Genomic DNA, 10,556 nt, shown 5'->3' on the forward strand with positions numbered 1-10,556 from the left:
CAGTATTTAATCCTATCCCTTATCTCAATTTGATTAAAAATAAAAAACAAGCAATCAGTAGAACAAAAAAATGCACACATAACCAAGAACCCAAATACCAAAACTTTTCTGTTTGAAAGTAAATAAGTGAACACTTATTTAATCCTACACCTTATCTCAGTTTGATGAAATGTTTCACTTACAGATGCACTGATTTACAAATGTGCAATTGAAACCATGTTTTGGTATTCTTGCCTGTTCCAACATACTGTACCAACAAACAATTTACTACACAGACAAAATGATTACAAACTCACTCTCATAACATAGGAAACAGGAAGATATATGATTTCATATTAATAATAACCAAAAATAATACTGATGACAACCGTTAACGACCACTGAGGAAAAAAAAAGAAACAACAACTAACTAATGATTTTAATGACATTAAGATAATAATAACCAATATCAATAATGATAATAGTAACCTAATACAGAAGAATGGAAGGAACAAAAACATCATTTTTATGTTAAATACCTTCTCTTCTGTACAATGTAAGTAAAATAGTTTTATATTTATTTTTAAACTGGTTACATTGTACAGTGTGTGCTTTAAAATTCACCCCCATCACCACCACCACCAATAAAATGACATTTGCTCAAACACAATGGAAATTAACTGGTTAAGAAGACAGATGCAACTCTCATCGTCCTTAGTTAAATGTAACTTGATTTAAACATTTACAAATTCTCATATGTACATTTAAGCATAATTACTAATTACTAATTAAATTCCAGTTTTGTTTTCATGCAGGGTTTTAGAGCCCCCCCACTGGTAGACCTAAAGTTACACCCTTGATTACGCTCAACTCAAAAGGTAATAAACTCCATAATTTTGGACCAGCTACAGTTGCGTCACAGATTGGACTTTGATGAGTACTTCTGAAAGATGTTGGTCTGCAGACCGAAGTGCTCTGACTGGACAATGTGCTTGTAAAAGATCACACAAATAAGAGGGTGCAATACCATGATCAGTTTTAAAAACAAACATTAAAAGTATAAAATCAACCCTAAAACCAATTGAGAGCCAATGAAGGTAGTAAAGTACAGGCGTGATGTGATCTTGCCTCCTAGTGTTGGTCAACAGATGAGCTGCAGCATTCTGGACCAATTACAGCTAATAGAGGGAACCCTGGTTTATTCATGAAGTGCATTACAACAATCAATGGGAGAACAGATAAAAGCATGCATTGCCTTTTCAAGGTCCTTTCAACTCAGGAAGAGTTTAGCCTTAGCCAGAAGTCAGAGTTGAAAAAAGCTGTTTCGAACAAGTCAATTAATCTGTTTGTCAGATTTTATACAATTGTCAAACATCACACCCAAAGTCTTTACCATGGGTCTAAGGAGTCAAATTCTTGAACAAAATTTTGGCCGTATTTAAGTTCCAAACAAAATACATTTTGTTTTGTTTTCATGCAGGAGCAGAAATATGAAAGCCACTTACTAATGTCCTTACGACCATTCAGAATGTAGTCCAAAGATTTATGTTGTTGGGGACAATGGCAAATAGACATGTATATCATCTGCATAAAAATGAAACTGGAGATTATGTTTCTCTATGGCCAAACTCTGTGGCAACATACGTATACAGTGAGAACAGCAGCACATGTCCAAGAATAGAACCTTGAGGCACACCAGTAGTCAGGAAAAGTGGAGGTTGAGAAGTTGTCACCTTAAAAGTCCTTTCAGACAAAAAAGACTTAAGCCACACATGGACAGTCCCTCAAATTCCAATGTCTCAGGACAGAGTTGATATGAGGAGAGAGTGATCCACATATCAAAAGCTGCTTTGAGATCCAGCAGCAGCARCAGCACTGGTTTCTTACAGTCCAGCGGTAAAAGAATATAATTTTGCACCTTTGACAAAGCAGACTCAGTTCTGTCAACATCTAAAACTGGACTGAAATTTATGTAAACCTGAGCTGGGTTCTAAAAAAATTGCAACTGAATAAAAACTTTTTCTAAAACTTTAGATAAGTTCAAAATTGGTCTAAAATTTGATAAAACAGAAGGATCCATGTTGTTGTTGTTGTTGTTTTTAAGTAGAGGTCTGATGACAGCATGTTTAAAAGGAGCTGGAACTGAGGCAACTGTTGAGAAGAGACAATGCATGGTTCTACGATATTAAAAACCCTCTTTGAACACCTTTAGCAGGTATAATGTCCAGTACACCGAAGCTAAATTTAATGTGATGCACCACCTTAGTGAAGAGGGAGGGTCAGAGAAACCTGCTCAAAACTATCAAAGACAACAGATGGCTTAAGAGAGGTGCAAAGTCAGGCATGTCAGGTCTCCAGCTATTAATAATAATGATAACAATAACAATAATAATAATAATAATAATAATAATAATAATAATAATAACATTATATACCACTTTATGTCTGTTGGTAACAAAGAGCCTAATTAATAATGGATTCTTTAAGTTGTCTGTTGTGAGTCATCACAACACTAATTCATCGCTTGAGTACCTTGGTATCCCTAAATAATTTATAGGTAAAAGTACTGTTGCCTAATAAACAACAAAACAATTCTCTGGAAAAGAAAAGCAGTCAACATCCAAAGCCGAAGTCCTTCAGAAAATCTAGAGAACTGATGATCAAAAGCAAAGCAAAAGCCTTTTCACCCAGTGCTGAATTGAACCCTCCTGCTGCCCTTGGGTCAAAATGAAAACATCCATGAAAACATTTGCTGACAGGTTACAGCACATTCTTCAGTAGAAATCCAGAACATTTTCTTTAAATGTTTTTATTAAAAAAATTTTAACATGAAAAACGTGACAAAACAAATTAAACAAGTCAGCAATTAAAATAAAGTTTAGTAAAAGCATCTGCAACCAGATGTGGCTGCAGATGCTTTACTTTGTGCAAATCAAGACAAGTGATTTTATTATCATTTGAAATATGTTTCAAGTTCTTGCAGATGCAATGGTTTTAAAATAAAATTTCTGAATATGTTTTATTGCAACAAAGACAAGTTTCCATTTTGATATTTAACATTGAAGACCATGTTGTAGGAGACAAGAACATCCATTTGTTGGCCCACCCACCTGGAAACTCCTAAGTGTATTCTGTAAAATTATATCAACAGAAATGTCTTTAGTTGGAATTATCTTATTAGTTTAATTGATCCTTTAGTGTGAAAACTTGTGATCTCTTAGTTTCACCATTATTAATTAAACAGTATCACTTATATTGAGTTCACAAGTTAGAAATAATCAGAAAATGGTTCAGTAACAGAACACAAACTGTTTTTTTATACCAGTGGGACCTGGTGTGCAGCAGAGCTGGACTCAACAGTTTGGGGTCGTCTGTCTACATGTTGGGTCTGTTGGTGGGATCTGTGGTGTTTGGAGCCATGGCTGACAGGTAGGCTTCAGAGAGACATAAAAACCTGGAAGCCAAGAGTGATGGCAACATTAAGAGACATAAAAAGAGATTTATTTAAACAAACATTTATTGCCAAGCAATCTATGTTGGGGCTGAGAACTTTCTACTAAAATGTGGGGGGAATTATTCATTTGGACCTTATTATGTTTAAGGTCCAAATGAATTTGGACCTTAAACATAATTGGACCTTAAACATTAATTTAAACACCTTATGTACTCCTTATGTGATTAACGGGTCAATATTTGAAAGCATCTGATTGATTGTTTTGTATTTTTTTTCACATATAGTGTTCAACGCTGGCAGTTTGATCATTTATGATTGCTTTAAAGAAGGCCAAAATGTGTCAGTAAAGTAAAGCACAAGGATTTTTGGCCTCACTATGGAGCTCATTCGTTGACATTTGATAAAAAATAAGTTATCCAAATGAAGTCAAATAGAGACTTGTAAATAGAGATATGCTGGAGCATGACATGTTATTTATTTATTGACATCTAGTTGTATAATACGAGTTCTTGATGAGGTTTTCCAGCAGATTCATGCCCGTCTCATCCCTAAGGTACGGTCGGCGTTTTGTCCTGCTGCTGTCCATAGCGCTTCAGACTGTCTTCGGAGTCGCTGTAGCATTCGCACCCAACTTCCCCGTCTACATGGTCCTTCGCTTTGCTGTGGGGACCACCATCTCTGGAGTCATCATCAACGCTTTTGTGCTTGGTACATCCCAAAAACAAACACACTTGTGGCAAAAATCGAAACAAAAAGCCAGATAGGGACTTTTGGCAGAACTTTTGTTCCAGACGTGATCACTATTTTCTCAAGTAGCTGAGATTATAGAAATACTTATTCAGTGTGAGGGACCTCTATGCTGTTAGTGTGTGTGTGTGTTACTGCGTGTGGCAGCCATATTGGATTATAAATCAGGAATCTCAGGCTGTCTTAGGCTAAGTTTTATGCAGCGGGTAAAATAAGTATTGAACACGTCACCATTTTTCTCAGTAAATATATTACTAGAGGTGCTAATGACATGAAATTTACCAGATGTTGGTAACAACCCAAGTGATCCATACATACAAAGAAATCAAACCATAAATGTCCAGAAATGAAGTTATTTGTAATAATGTGGAATGGCACAGGAAAAAGTATTGAACACACTTACTGAAATTTATCTAACACTTTGTTCAAAAGTCTTTGTTGTCAATGACAGCTTCAAGACGCCTCCTGTATGGAGAAACTAGTGGCATGCATTGCTCAGGTGTGATTTTGGCCCATTCTTCCACACAAACAGTCTTCAAATCTTGAAGGTTTCGTGGACCTCTTCTATGAACTCTGATCTTTAGTTCTTTCCATAGATTTTCTGTTGGATTCAGGTCAGGTGATTGGCTGGACCATTCCAGCAGCTTTAGTTTCTTTCTCTGAAACCAATTGAGAGTTTCCTTGACTTTGTGTTTGGGGTCATTGTCTTGCTGAAATGTCCAGCCACATTTCATCTTCATCATCCTGGTAGATGGAAGCAGATTTTTATCGATAATGTCTCTGTACATTTTTCCACTCATCCTTCCTTCAATTATTTGAAGTTTGCCAGTACCATATGCTGAAAAACAGCCCCACACCATGATGTTCCCACCTCCAAACTTCACTGTTGGTATGGTGTTTTTGGGCTGATGTGCAGTGCCATTTGACCTCCAAACATGATGTGTATTCTGGCATCCAAACAGTTCAATGTTGGTCTCATCTGACCAGACTATATTCTCCCAGTATTTCACAGGCTTGTTTAAATGTTGTGCAGCAAACTTTAAAGGAGCTTCAACATGCTGTTTCTTCAGCAGTGGAGTCTTGCGTGGTGAGCGTGCATACAGGCCATGGTGGTTCAGTGCATTACTTATTATTTTCTTTGAAACAATCGTACCTGCTAATTCCAGGTCTTTCTGAAGCTCTCCACAAGTGGTCCTTGGCTCTTGGACAACTCTTCTGATAATTTTTTTCACTCCTCTGTCAGAAATCTTGTGAGGAGCACCTGATCGTGGTCGGTTTATGGTGAAATAATGTTCTTTCCACTTCTGAATTATGGCCCCAACAGTGCTCACTGGAACCTTCAGAAGTTTAGACATTCTTCTGTAACCGATGCCATCATTATGCTTTGCAACAATAAGGTTGTGAAGGTCTTGAGAGAGCTCTTTACTTTTACCCATCATCAGATGTTTCTTGTGTGATACCTGGCCATCATTTGGGACTGAACCAGCTGATATTAACTTGCACTGACAAGGGGCAGGCTTGCTTTCTAATTACTGAGAGAGTTCAGCTGGTGTCTTGGCTTTCCATGCCTTTTTACACCTCCCTTTCTTCATGTGTTCAATACTTTTTTCCCTGTGCCATTCCACATTATTACAAATAACTTCATTTCTGGACATTTATGGTTTGATTTCTTTGTATGCATGGATCACTTGGGTTGTTACCGACATCTGGTGAAAATTTCATGTCATTAGCACCTCTAGTAATATATTTACTGAGAAAAATGTTGACGTGTTCAATACTTATTTTACCCGCTATTTGAGGGTGTTCCTGTTGATTTTTCTGACTGGAACTCTGAGTCACACCAAAAATGTCCTTGGCCATATGGATCCATTCTCTATTGGGCCTGTCTAAAAAAAAATAGGTTCCCCAGATCTCAAGTATTCTTTTTTTATTCAGATAGCTGGCAGCCCTGTTTGATACAGATTGCAGATGTATGATAAATAAAGATGTTCATGAAAGTCACCTTGCCATGTTTCATCCACCTCAGAGCTCTAAGCCAACCCCAACACCCACGATTCCTCTTTACTCCCCTTCCCTCTCCTCATTTCTCTTCCAATCCTCCCCTGTTTTCCTCTACCAGGTACTGAGTGGACATGTACTAAGAGACGCATGCTGGCTGGTATCATCACAGACTACACCTTTGGCCTGGGTTACATGCTGCTTGCAGGAGTGGCGTACCTGATACGAGACTGGAGAAAACTGCAACTGGCGATATCAGCTCCAGGCCTCCTGCTTAACGGTGAGAAGTTCAACCTAAAACATAAGATCCACTGTGTATTCATCCTATACATGAATGTCCTCTTTGTGGTGCTCGTTTCCTCCTCTACCCTTATATCTTCCACTCTCTTGCTTCTGTCCACCTCCCCCCTCTGTGCTGTGTGCTCTGTCTCCTGGCAGGGTGCTCCCCCAGTCCGCCCGGTGGCTTCTGGCCAACGACAGGCGGGAGGAGGCCATCGCACTCCTCAAAAAAGCAGCGCTCATTAACGGACGGGTTCTACCTCCGTCTGTCCAGGTGTGGGTTTTTCATAATCAAGGTCTTATTGTGCATTCTTGGTACTGTCAGCAAATTTCATGGAAAGTTATAAAACTAACTGGCCAGTTTGCTTCAGCATCCCTGGAATTATTCAGGTTTCCATGTATTCTTGACATTAGGGGTATAACTAACAAGTTTTATCATGATGTGTTTGGATGATGGTGTTTCTCGATATCAAAATCTGTCATGGTACGATTTTGATTCAATTCAATTCCCAAGTCTGTGATCAATATGCTGTGATGTCATATACCCATCTAACACAATCATTGTGTTTGATGTGATGTTGATCCACATCTGGCAAAAGATGAAGACATAGATTGGTGTTTTCATTTTGCCTTGATGTAATTGAACCATTAATTATGCAATTAATGTGGATCAATGTGTTGTTACAACCCTATCTGACAAATAAAAATTATAAAAAGTTTGGTTGCTGTACTCTTAAAAAAGGTACTATAAAAGAAGTTCAGTTCTTTTAAATTGAGACTGTGTAGAAAAAAAATGATTTTTGACTACCTTTGATTTGGAGAAAGAGATCATCAGTCATAACCAAACCTGGCAAGAGTCATAGGTAATATATATTATTTACAACATTTCTTTTACTAAATGATTATAGGCAGAAAAGTCTTAAATTTTGTATTTTTTTCCTGCAAGCTAGCAAAGTTTTTTTTCCAAGCTGGTAAATCCTAATGTCCAAAATAGTTTTCAGGTTTCCACTTTAAAATTACAATTAAAATGTCATTATAATAACCTAAAAATAAGATTCTACAGAGCCAGTTCAGTGACATTGGGTAAAAAAAAGTTCTTGTGGCCACATAATAAGATAGTAATTTTATCCAGTGTCACTGGACGGAAACTGTCAGACCAAATAATAACTTATTCTGATTTGGAAGACAAATCAAGCCATATCTCTGGATCAGGATGATCCAGGCATCAAAAGCTTAAAAAGCAGGAATCTGAAAATTTGCAATTGACAAGAAGAACTTACAGAAAAAAAGTTTTTATACTCTGGTGTATATAAATAAACCTTTGGCTTTCGTCTCCTAAAAACAATTGCTTGTTGTAGTTTTACTATCATTTTTAGCAGTACAGATCCCAAAACAGTGACCGGTTCTACACTTTTCACTGTTGCAGTTATGATGCAAGTCGATGATGTAATCCAACTGTCCCAATTCTCTAGTTTTTGCACACTCTAACCTTTATGTGCACTGCAGCTGAGTGCACTTCAAAGAGGACATAAAGGTGTAGTGCGAGTATAGGGACCGGGTCTAACAGTGGACAGACTAGGCGGGGCTCATTCTAGTGATATTTAACTCTGTTTTCTGACTTGAGCTAATAACTAATTCAAGCAAAGCTAACAGGATTTCTGCTGTTTTAAAACAGCTCCAGTCTTAAATTTGAACACAATATTACAGATGTTGTCATTATTTTACATTACAAATGTTATTTACACAGAATTCTGTGATTTTTTTGAAAAAAGCAGCAGCAAGATGCTGCACTTCTGATGGAGTCTGAGCACTTTTTACTAAAATACCCAGCATGTTGTGAATAACTCAGTAAACCCTCAGATATGTCTTTTAAAAGAAAAAAAAATCCTGTGGTAATCCACTGTTGTTGCCCTTTGTGGTATTTTGGGCTCACTAATGCATTCCTCCTGTCCACTCTGAGTTTCATCTGTCTGTTTCACAGTTCTGAAATATCTAACCATGACCAAATAGAGATTCCACAAAGAAAATCAAATCCAGACACATGGCCTGTTTCTCACCCTGCCTGTCTCATATCCCTCTGAAATGGAGCAACTAAATCATCTATTCAGCATTTAGGTTTAGTTTAGTCAACTCAACATCTGTAGCACAAGTGTGTCTTGTTTTTTTAAGGGATTTAACAATATTAAAACATAAAATGCCACAAGGTTTTGATTTACTCGTTTATTTTTGTGTGAGGCTGAAAAGTGGGAGATTGTAGGCGGGGCGAAGCAAAGTCACTCAGCAGTGGATCTGATCCGAACGCCTCAGATGAGAAAGCGAGCCGTCATCTTGTTCTACATCTGGTACGTCCAGTTTCTGGGTTCTGGGTGGTGGATAAGATGAATTAAATTCCTCCCTTCTTCCATTGTTGTTAAAAATCTCCTGGTTTTAATCCCAGGTTTGTGAATGTGCTGGTGTATTACGGACTCTCCCTGGGTGTATCCAGGTTAGGGACAGACCTGTACCTGACCCAGTTTGTGTTTGGGTTGGTGGAGATCCCAGCTCGCACTTTGGTCCTCCTCGTCCTGCCGTTTGGCCGCCGGCTCAGCCAGAGCGGCTTTCTGGCTGTTGGGGGTCTCGCCTGTCTGCTCATGCTCTCCATCCCCGCTGGTAGGATGGTGTCTGAGTGACATTCCTGAAAACCGTACCCTCTTTACCTTCAAGCAGCTTCCTCTCATGTCTGTCTACAGATCATCCCAATATCCTGACTGGGCTTGCCATGGTCGGCAAGTTTGGTATAACCGCTTCTTTTGCCGTCATCTACGTATACACTGCAGAGATATTCCCAACTGTGGTGAGGTAGGACTTCCACGTACAGTATTTCAAAATCATCTAAAATGCCCTCAAATACACACTGGTGCAACTTTTGTTGTTGTTGTACCTCTAGGCAAACGGGGATAGGTGCTGCCGGCATGTTTGCGAGGTTGGGTGGCGTGTTAGCCCCCATTATCAACATGATGGATAACCACAACCCTACCGCACCCCTCATCATCTTCGGTACTTCTCCACTCCTGGGCGCCGTCCTTGCCCTGGCCCTGCCTGAAACAGCAGACAGGCCTCTGCCGGATACACTGGAAGATGCAGAAACCTGGGATGATGGGTACTCTAACGACACGTTCCACTTTTCTTGATTCTTGTCCCGTTTGGTTTCATATTCCGCCTCCCGCAGATTGGTTCCTGCTAAGAGAAACACTGAGCCGTGTGAAGACTTCAGCCAATCAGCAAGCAGCAAGCAGGAGCAACTCAACACAGCATCTTCTGTCAGCTCCATGTTGGGACCATATTAGAAACTCTATGCAAGAAAGGCAAACAAGATCCAGAACCAGAACATGGCATTAATGCTCCGCTGCACAAAGCAGACATTCAGGATTTCTGTTTGAACAGCAGGTTAGAACCAACAGGACCAGACGTGTTTTACAGTTTAACATCCTTCAGTTTCTATCTTTAGCCCACTTTTATAAAGTGATATATGTATATATACAGCAAATGCTTACCAAAACTGTCACAGCTCTCTGACTTAATTCTAGAGTTTTATAAAGTTAAATTAAGGAAAAGCTCTGGGCCTGTATTTATCAAACTTGCTAAGAGTGGACTTAAGTGTAAAATAATTCTTAGTTAAAAGCAGAAAGTAAAAGTCAGTTATCAAGCATCTCAGTCTTATTTTAAGTGAAGTGTAGGAGTAATTCTTAAGTGTCAGTCTTAGAGCTTATCTGTGACACCTGGCTGTGCCACAAAACTGATCCTGGATGACGTCCTTAGAAAAAAAAAAACCCAGCATGGACCAATCACTGCCTTGGATTTTATGTTATTGTCAGAGAAAAGGCAAGATAAAACTGTGAAAATCTTAAGATAAGTTCACTTTCAACACACTAGTGTTGTCACCTTGTACTGATTTTCTGTAAATTACATAAAATGCCCTCATTTGCATCATGAATACAGACGAAAGTTGCAGATTTTTTTTAAATCAAAAACTCAGCAGCTTTAGCCTGAAGTAAAGTTGAACAGCTCCTTTCTCCTCCTCCTCCTCTCCAACACCCGCTTCTCTCTCTCTCTCACACAC

The 10,556-nt window shown here is 38.7% G+C and overlaps 1 pseudogene; it reads left to right on the plus strand.

Moving 5' to 3' along the window:
- Positions 1-10,129, plus strand: part of LOC106526481 (solute carrier family 22 member 13-like) — a 12,903-nt pseudogene extending 2,774 nt beyond the window's left edge.
- Positions 10,130-10,556: the final 427 nt, after the last annotated feature.

This window comes from Austrofundulus limnaeus, unplaced genomic scaffold (assembly GCF_001266775.1).
Source record: "Austrofundulus limnaeus strain Quisiro unplaced genomic scaffold, Austrofundulus_limnaeus-1.0 Scaffold278, whole genome shotgun sequence".
In the NCBI taxonomy this organism is placed as follows: Eukaryota; Metazoa; Chordata; class Actinopteri; order Cyprinodontiformes; family Rivulidae; genus Austrofundulus; species Austrofundulus limnaeus.